The sequence below is a fragment of the Sinocyclocheilus anshuiensis genome, unplaced genomic scaffold (assembly GCF_001515605.1).
Source record: "Sinocyclocheilus anshuiensis isolate Anshui unplaced genomic scaffold, SAMN03320099.WGS_v1.1 scaffold107, whole genome shotgun sequence".
Taxonomy (NCBI): domain Eukaryota; kingdom Metazoa; phylum Chordata; class Actinopteri; order Cypriniformes; family Cyprinidae; genus Sinocyclocheilus; species Sinocyclocheilus anshuiensis.
In genome coordinates, this window is record NW_015549584.1 from 2,366,575 (window position 1) to 2,375,679 (window position 9,105).

At 39.1% G+C, this 9,105-nt stretch overlaps 1 protein-coding gene across 2 annotated transcripts in view; it reads right to left on the reverse strand.

Moving 5' to 3' along the window:
• LOC107657917 (semaphorin-6B-like) overlaps positions 1–7,462 on the reverse strand; it is a 145,444-nt gene extending 137,982 nt beyond the window's left edge. For both annotated transcript variants that reach the window (XM_016446230.1, XM_016446231.1), the window contains exon 1: positions 6,721–7,462. The gene's annotated coding sequence lies outside the window, so the exon portion shown is untranslated. The remainder of the gene's footprint in view (positions 1–6,720) is intronic.
• Between the last annotated feature and the right edge of the window lie 1,643 nt (positions 7,463–9,105).

Genomic DNA, 9,105 nt, shown 5'->3' on the forward strand with positions numbered 1-9,105 from the left:
ATTTACATTTTTCTCCTAAATAAATTCTGGTAAATAATATTTCTGGTAAATACTCCTTTAAAAAGTGTTTTTTTGATTATAATTTTATTATTAGTAGACTAGAACACGTGGATATGTTGTCACTCTTACACTATAATACTGAACTTTGATTTCAGTGATTTGGACTATGAGATGGACACTTGCTTCTTGCACTTTGTTGCACTTTACTTTTTACTTTTGGATTTCATTTGGTTTAATGAAATATAGTTGAATAAAATATTCTTAAGTAAAATAGTCGATTTTTTGGGTGGGAAATTAATCGCTTAGATTAATCGATAAATTAGTCGATAGATTCATCGAAATAAAAATAGTCATTAGTGGCAGCCCTATACGCAACATATTTCATAGTATTCTAAGCAGTGATAAAGGCTATGTTGATTAGCATTGCATTATAGATATACTTTATAATGAAGATGATAATATTAAGAACTCAGATAAACCATATATTGCCATAGTCGTGTGTTCATTTGTCACGTTGAATCAATGAAAGCATTTAAATCTTCTGTTCCTGAGTTTCTTCTGCGGGGCTTATCTGGACTTTCCGCGCGAGAGCGCCCTCTGGCCTTCGGATGGAGATTTACTACTGATCACAGAACCGTGCTTCACTGAAAGATACGCATGACAATCGCAGCTTCTATCTAATCGCGATTTTGATTTTATTTCGATTTATCGTGCAACCCCCTAAGGATCGTAAGGGAACTGCAAGGGGGTTCATGAGTCATTGAAAAGTTAATAATTAATCAAATACATTTTAAAAATATTCATAATAATAATCAACACTGAAGCAAATATCTACAAATGTGTTGTTAAATAACTGAAATATTAACTTAAAATTGCATGGGGTAATTCAAGTAAATATTTTACATCAAAGGGGTTCATGACTAAAAATGTGGGAATATTTAGTCTAAAATATGGGTTTAAAAGAAATCATACAAAACAAAAAATCTGGGAACGCCCATTGGATGCATACATCCATAAGGATTCACAGAACTTCTCTGGTTTGACTGATATCAACATGCAGCAACACAGATCATGCAAAGCATTCATCTGAAATTCAGACCAAAATGCGTTACATTTTTGAAAGCAATAGTTTTTTTATACCCTTTATCAACATTCAGTGATACACTAGCATAAGAAATCACTAAATTAGAGACCCTCCCTTGAAATCCGATCACAGTGTTCACAAGAGGCACATTTGAGATGCAAATAAAAACCAGGTGTAAACACAGATGTCTCATTTGACCACTTGTGATTGGATCACCTGAGAATGAGATGATTGGTGTCTCCAATCAAAGGCGGCAGTGAAACACAGTCACACACATACACTCTTTCTTACCCTCTCACACATCCTCTGTCTGTCTGTCTCTCTCTCTCACACACACACTTGCTCTGTTTATTCACGCCCATGCAGGCTAACAATCTCCTGTCGCCCACCATCTTTTCTCATCACCTCGTTCTCTCAGCCGAAGGCCTAGAATCGCATTCAGCATCTCCTTTCACAGCTCTCTCTGTGTTCTGAAAAAGGGGAATGGGAAGTGAAGGAAATGAGAAAGTAAACAAAAAGGAAATGAAAAACATGAAGAAATGGAAAGGTAAATGAGAAGGAAGTAGAAGGAAAAGGGTACGGAAAGGAAAGGAAAGGAAAGGAAGGGAAGGGAAGGGAAGGGAAGGGAAGGGAAGGGAAAAAGGAAAAAGAAAAGGAAGTATAAATATAAGCAAAAGGAAGTAAAAGTAAGGGATGGAAAGCAAAAGAAAAAAGGAAAAAGAACAAGGAAAGGAAAAGGAGGGAGAAGTCAAAGGAAGAGAAAGTAAAAATTAGAAATGGTAAGCGAAAAAAAACAAAAGGACACAAGGAAAGGAAAAGGAAAAGAAAAAGACAGCAAAAAAGAAAAAGAAAAAGAAAAGTCAAGGAAAAGGCAGAAAAGGAAATAAATGGACAAAGGATACTAATTCAAGGAAAAAGACAAGAATGGAGAGCAGGAAAGAAAAGAAACAAAAGGAAACTTAAAGTAAAAGGAAACACAATGTACAGTAACATCCGACCAAGTAACAATGTTCACACTCACCTAATTAGGAGGTTTTTGCTGTGTAAATTCTAAGCTCACTTATTTGGCTCCACTTGAAAGATGTGAAAAATCAGAAACAAAGTAGAAAAGAAAAAGAAAAAGATGAAAGATGGATATGTGATAAAACTGCAGGGAGAAGGGGTCTTCGCCGAGGGGGAATGGAAGAGAAGCTCCATTACATTTTAATGGGAGGAGCCATGACCTCCAGCACCACCTTATGGCAGGTCAGGAGAAGGGTTAACCCTCCAGGGGCAGAAGAATCATGGGAAATAAGGTTTTTAGAGGTCACTGGTTAATGCGTTTATCGCTCCCTCTCTGCGACTCCTACACTAACCTTCAGCAGGCATAAACGTGTGATGGGAAAACAGGGAATTGCAAGACGAGGCCAGTGAAAGACCGGCTGGGCATCTCAACATGCGGTTTCTGAGTGGGCCCAGCGTGCTTCTCACCTTCTCTTTCGGCAAGCTCTACATGCTAAGTGAGAACATTGTTCCGGTCAATTTGTTCCTTTCAGAGCCCCAGTGGGCAGTGTCCTTTAGCCTGACAGCACACTGAGAGAAAACACTCTGTCTGGAAGGGTCTGACATCAAGACAAGTGTGAGGGAGAGACAGAAAGATGTAGGGAGAGAAAGAAAGACTGAGCTCTGTGCCAAAAAGGGAGGGACAGCGAAAGGGTTTGAGATATGGAGAAATCGAGGGCTGACAAAAGGAAAAAAAGAAAAGGGAAGGAAACCGGATGACAGTAAAAGACTGATAAAGAGGACGCCAATGACATGGAGGGAGTTATGGGGCCCTGCATTGGGGAGTACGAGTGAACGGCACCCCTACGCCCACGGACCGCCTCGAAAAGGGTCCACCGGGGGGGCGGGGGTGGCTAAGCAGCCGCAGGTGACGCAAAACCCCAAGGGCAACTGTAAGCGTGCATGTGTGTTCGTCCGCGCGTGTGCCCCCTGGGCCCGGAGCACCTGTTCCCTCGGCACACTGGCCTCAAAACTTGCACTGAGGGGTGAAGTGCGGCTGTTGGGGGGAAAGGGCTAACTTGAACAGGGCACCTATTCAAGAAAACTTGGAACACTCTCTCTATTTCCCTTCATCCACCTCTTCTAATCCCTCCCAATCACATTTCAGAATATCCTTCAAATTACATCGGAGTAAAATCAGCAGGAGGGTTGCTCGAGCTCAGAGCACATTGGGAAGGTTGCACATCTCAACCTAAGGCAGGTAATAAAACAGCTCTGTGTTTGCTGGGGATTAGAACGGCTCAGCTGAACAGTCTGTTAAGATGTAAAGTGCATTAAAGACAATGGCAACAGCAGAATTGAAGTTGTTGAGAATGAGAACAGAAACATAACCGGGTCATTGACATTACTAACTTTTTGTCCTCTCAGTTTATTCAAAAATACATTAAAAATGTAATTCACACATACAATGACTTGAATACACCCGTTTTATAATAAGCATGTTTTTTTCATTCAGAAATTAAAACATGTTGATGAATTTATGATTCATTTTTGAAGGGGGCATACAGGCTAAAATGTTAGGGTGAAATTCTAAAGTCCTGATATTAAAATAATTTTTTTTTTAAACTAAAAAAAAAATAATGTGGTCCATGAAAAAAAAAATGTACAGGAAATTATTTCATAAACTATGTGGCAAGGTCGATAATAAGTCTATTAAAATATCACATAGGCCCTAATTCATTTATTGAAATTCCAACCACCTTTAAAAGAATATTTAAAAACTTTTTGGAAAATAATGGATAATGTGTACTCTCACATGTATTGTACGGAAACTTTTTAATGGTTACACCACTTGACATTTTTAGAGTTATAAAACTGAAGCTTTTTATAAAAATAGTATTTTTAAATGAATACAAAGAGCAAATTTCTAAGAACTTGCGGAAATGAAATGTTTTAAACTAGATTTTTAAAATATCGTGGGCACTTTTATACATCATTGACCCAACTACAGAGCAAGTGACTGCTTCATTTCTTGTTCATAAAAACTGTGCAGCGCAACAAATGGAGTTAAAAAGGGCACACTGAAACCGATCTATTCCGAGTCGTACACTTCCTGTGCACTTCACACATTGTGTGCTGTGGTGCTAATGATAATTCAGTGTGTAATGAGTGGTTTTGTATGTGCGCTCGAAGAGGTCAATGGCAAGCTCACACAAATGCCACCCTCAGTCATGAATCATGGGCCTCAGGGACTGTCGAAATGAAAAAATGTGAGCGCTTAAGCTGGACTGAAACCAAACAAAGAAGATGGATGATAATAACCCAATTCACAATGCAAAAGCTGAACAGCTCTAATGACTGCTATCAAGCTTGAGACCTTTAGTCATGTAGACAGTAAGAAAATTGAGTTTTTGCTTCAAAGAACAATTCTTGTCCATAATAAGCCAGAGTTGTTGGTGGAGAAAACAGGCTGCTATCCTATCCATATCTTACCTTCCTTCACTAAAGGACATCGTCTCCACATGGCAAATCCTCTTTTCACTTCCTTTCTCATCTGCTCTCTCTCCTGGGTTCTTTTAAATGCTTTCACCCTTAGGGACTTCACTCACTTCTTTCTCTTTTTCCAGTCCACAAACCTTGAAGGATAACAAAAGACAGCGCAATGGCTATTTGAATTTGAAACGGGGACTACGACAAAAACCGTGTCTCACAGCGAGGCGGCAGACAGTCCGGTGCTGAAGAGCCAGCCATTCATGAAAGTTCACCCTCATGTTGAGAAACTTAAAAGAAGATGAAAAATACTATTCTGACACAGCGCGACCCACTTACTTGGTGGAATACGAACAGCTGTTGAGTAGGTGTATGTTCAAACACCTGGAAGATACGGCAAGTAAAACAAACACACATAAACACCCACCAACCATACTAAAGCAAACACACACTCTCTTAGATTCAAGTTGCCTATATCAAAAACCGTATTGGGCTCTATATGAGCTATGTGGTTCTTTGGACACTAAAAGAGCTCTTGATGTTTCATTATAGGGTTTTCTGATCAGTGTACTGGGTGGGTTCTAAAAGCACAAGAACATAGTCTTCCTAAAGAACCACAGAATAAATGGCTCTTTGTGGAATTAAATAGGTCCTGCTATGAAATCCGGCTGCAAAATCCTTTTGGTTGTAATTGGAACCTTTATTTTTAAATGCAGCTCTAAATGTCAGTTCATGAGAAACAGGGTGAATGGGGAAAGAAAGAACAATGACACCTAGACACGTTTCATTTAACAGCTATCGTTCACAGTTTTTACAATTGGTTTTGGTCAGAACTGCATTTCTAAATACCTAGTGTGCTTTCAAAAATCTTCAGACAGTCAGAAAACCAGAAGAACATGCAGACTAAACTATAGATCATTTTGTTACTGCATTTAATGACCACATCTTTCAAAATTCATTAAATCTTCTCGAACTCATATACCACTCTAATAAAGAAAAAAAGAAAGAAACAGGCCAACAAGGCCTACCACATGATTTCCCTTATAGCTGACAACATTTTGCCATGTCATTTCATTATCATCATCAATTCAAAAGAGCCCATCTTTGAAATATCATGTAAACATGACTGACTGGGACGGATCAGGCATGCCAAGAGCAAGTGATATAGATACATTATATGTATATTGGTGCCAGTGCATTTGATTAAGGTGGATCTGTTGCACGGATATGTGCAGACACTTGTTTTTGTTTTACAGTATCAAAGCTACATTTTACAGTGGAATTACCGTATGCAAAAAGTAAGGCATGCTGTTGCATACAATTTTTGAGTTTTTTTTCCCTTGTGCTGCATGCAACACAATAAAGAGCTGTCATTCTTGTTTTACAAAAGGCTTCTGGTTTCGGTTAAAAAAAGATCTTGTAATGCTCAGTGTCTTGATGGGTGTGTGAATGTTAGTTAGGTTATGGCAGAATGAGTTCATTTGTTTAGGTGATTTAAGTGCATTTGAGATTAATTGCGGTGTCAAGATGGAAAAGATAACTGTGTGAAGAGTTTGGAGGAAGTACACTCAGTTTTGAGAAATGCACATAACCACTTGTAAAAGACTGCACAAACGCAGTCAACCTGAGAGCAAAAAGCTATAAAAATAATAAATTGAGGCATATGAGAGACCTAAAATGAAGACAATCTTTTAAGACTTGAATTTAATAAAATAATGTCATAATCTAATTGCAATATTGATAAAAAGAAAATACTGAAGGTAAAGTGTTATTGTTGCCAAAACAAATTTTTTCAAGACAAATGAACCTCAGCTACTGTAAAATGTGAAAAACTGTTAATTATTTAATTTTGTTCCACCATACGTAAGGCTTCAACACAACCCGAATTTCATTGGCAAAATCAAGACCAACAACTCTCTAAATCATGTCTAAATACAAAAACGCATTTCTTTAATTACATAAGCGTAATACCTCATAAGGAAGAATCATAACACGTCTGAACAATACTCGAAGACTAATTACTTAGTGTAGAAACAACACAATTCAGGGGCGCGCGCAGAACCAAACCCATCATCGCAACACTGAGATGGAGAGGAAAAACCCGTAACAACTAGCCACTACAATCCAGAACAAAAGCTTACAATTTGGAGAACCAGCACACTTACCGATAACAGCCGCGGGAAACGTTGAGCCCGGTTCTCTGTGAATGACTCGCCTCCTCGGGACTATAATCCAGAATGACTGAGAGGAGAAGAGAGGAGGGGTCCGCGTGAAATCTACTCCTCTCTATCGCACCTGTCTATGTGCAGATCTGATCCCTGATCTGACATCCTTAAGACAACTGTGTCCGAACCCCCAACAACTAACCCCCCGCCCCAACATACACAACGACACCTGTCCCCGGGTAAAAACACCGCGCAACAAAGCTCGTTTATGCTGCTCGTGAACAACTGGCATTCCCGGCTTGGTCCTGCATCCGTTGTATTCCCCTTCGGACAGCCATCCAGTATCCAAGAAGTCGTTTGCAATAAACGGGAATAAACTGCCTTATGTCTAACAAATGATGGCAAAAACAGTCCACGCCAGCGCAACCAGCTGTGCCTTATGAAAACGTGTCTGTCTGGGCTGGAAACACTTGCCTTATAAATCTCCTACCGCTACAATAGTTATTCAGTGCTGCGCCAGTGGAATGAACACGCATCTGAGCGCGTGGACAAAAAGGCACGTTCGTTTGTTTGGTGCGCGGCGCGCGACGCAGCCTCCGATTTGAGTCCAAACTCTGGAATCCGTTAAAGGAAACTCTTATTGTCCGGTAGAAATGTAATATTTCCCGCAATCCCCGGCGTGTAGCCCGCAGCGTTTGGTCTGAAAGAGAAAGATCGCGCGTTTGCTCTCAGCGCTGTTGTAAGTCTGTCACCCACAGCTATTCAAACGCAAGTCAATGCCAAAACCTGACGCAGAATAGAGCTGCGGACTGGAGCGGAATTAATTTGTTGTTAATCACTTGGGGTTAGGAAATAAACCAGCGATACTTGGATGAGGGGATTAGTCTTGGCATAGAAGCAAGCGCAAGTGGCAATGTAAGTGAATTTAATTTGGAGACCGAGAGAGCGAGCTGGAAAAACTTCAAAATAAAGTCATCTTTTCACTGCAAATGCAGTTTAAAATATAAGCTACAAATATGAATATTGAAACATGAAATAATAATTAATAAAAATGTCAACAGCCTACATTATAAATGAAAAAAGGAGAATACATATTCTGTTTTGACGTTAAAAAAGTTTAAGGCTAGAAACGTATTTTACGCAATTTTGCAGACCTAAGCACAGTCCCATTTTAAGGTCACCATGGAATCAGACTTGACCATTTATTTTTTTCATTAATTTTTAATGCAATACTGCAGTGTTTATTATTCATTATTTATCCGTGCACAACATTATTTTAAAAAAGTATATATGTTCCCTGGTAATCAAAACATTCACTTTCTCTCTTCCTCACAATGACATTTCTTCTCTGATGACGTGTGCACTGCCGCGAGGGCGGGACAATAATCCCACCTTTCCAGGAACCTGTTCAATTAATTCTCAATTGCCCCTTTTCTCGTTTAAGAAGTACTCCAATAGGGAAGAAAAGACGATCTCAACTTCTGTTCCATTTCGACTTTAAATACCATTCTGCATTGTGCAGGCGGTAACAAAGCTTAGAGGGCGATGGAGTTAAGGCCTGTTCACGCATAAACGTTTGCAGCACACTTGTTTCACACCAAAGGACGTTACGTAACTATTAGGACTACTAAAGTTTTGTTAATTGTTAATTCTTTGAGAATATGACAGTTCACACCACAACTACAATGAAAACACAACAAAGGAACAATTACAGTCTGACACACTTCGGAAAGCAACAAGGAATAAAAGCATTTCCATTCAGATTCTTGCACAATGTTTTATAATACATAGCAGCAATAGAGCCAGATGCCATATTTTCATATTTTAGTGCAGTGTTATGCTGCGTTGTCTTTACACTGAATTTGAAACAAGTATGCCTTAAGATGGCTTAAACTCTCTCAAGATGATAATTTGCTTTCTGTTATGTGCATATCAGTGGCAGAATGATAAATAATAGCCTGTATCAAGTCAATTAAAACACTCCAATATATTCTATTCCTTTCTGTGGCTTTTTGGGGCCAGTCTCAATTGAAGATTAAAAAAAAAAGTATTATACAGGTGAGATTTTCATAAGACATTTAGGGAGGGTAATAATAACAATCCTCTCCTCCTATCGCTTCTTCTTTCCCTCATTCCTCTTTCTGTGATCATACTCCTCCAAGTTATAAGGAGTCTAGACAACAATAGATGAGTCGGCTCAGTGCAAACAGCAAAGAGATATTCAAGAGTTGGTGATAAGCTAAGGATGCCTTGGGCAGGTACATGAATGTCAAATAGACTGACATTATCAGACAGATATAAACACACCTGAAAAAGTCCCTCTTAACGAACACATGAGCATTTCCTCAACATGACTCAAACTAATTATGTTTACGCACAGAAAAA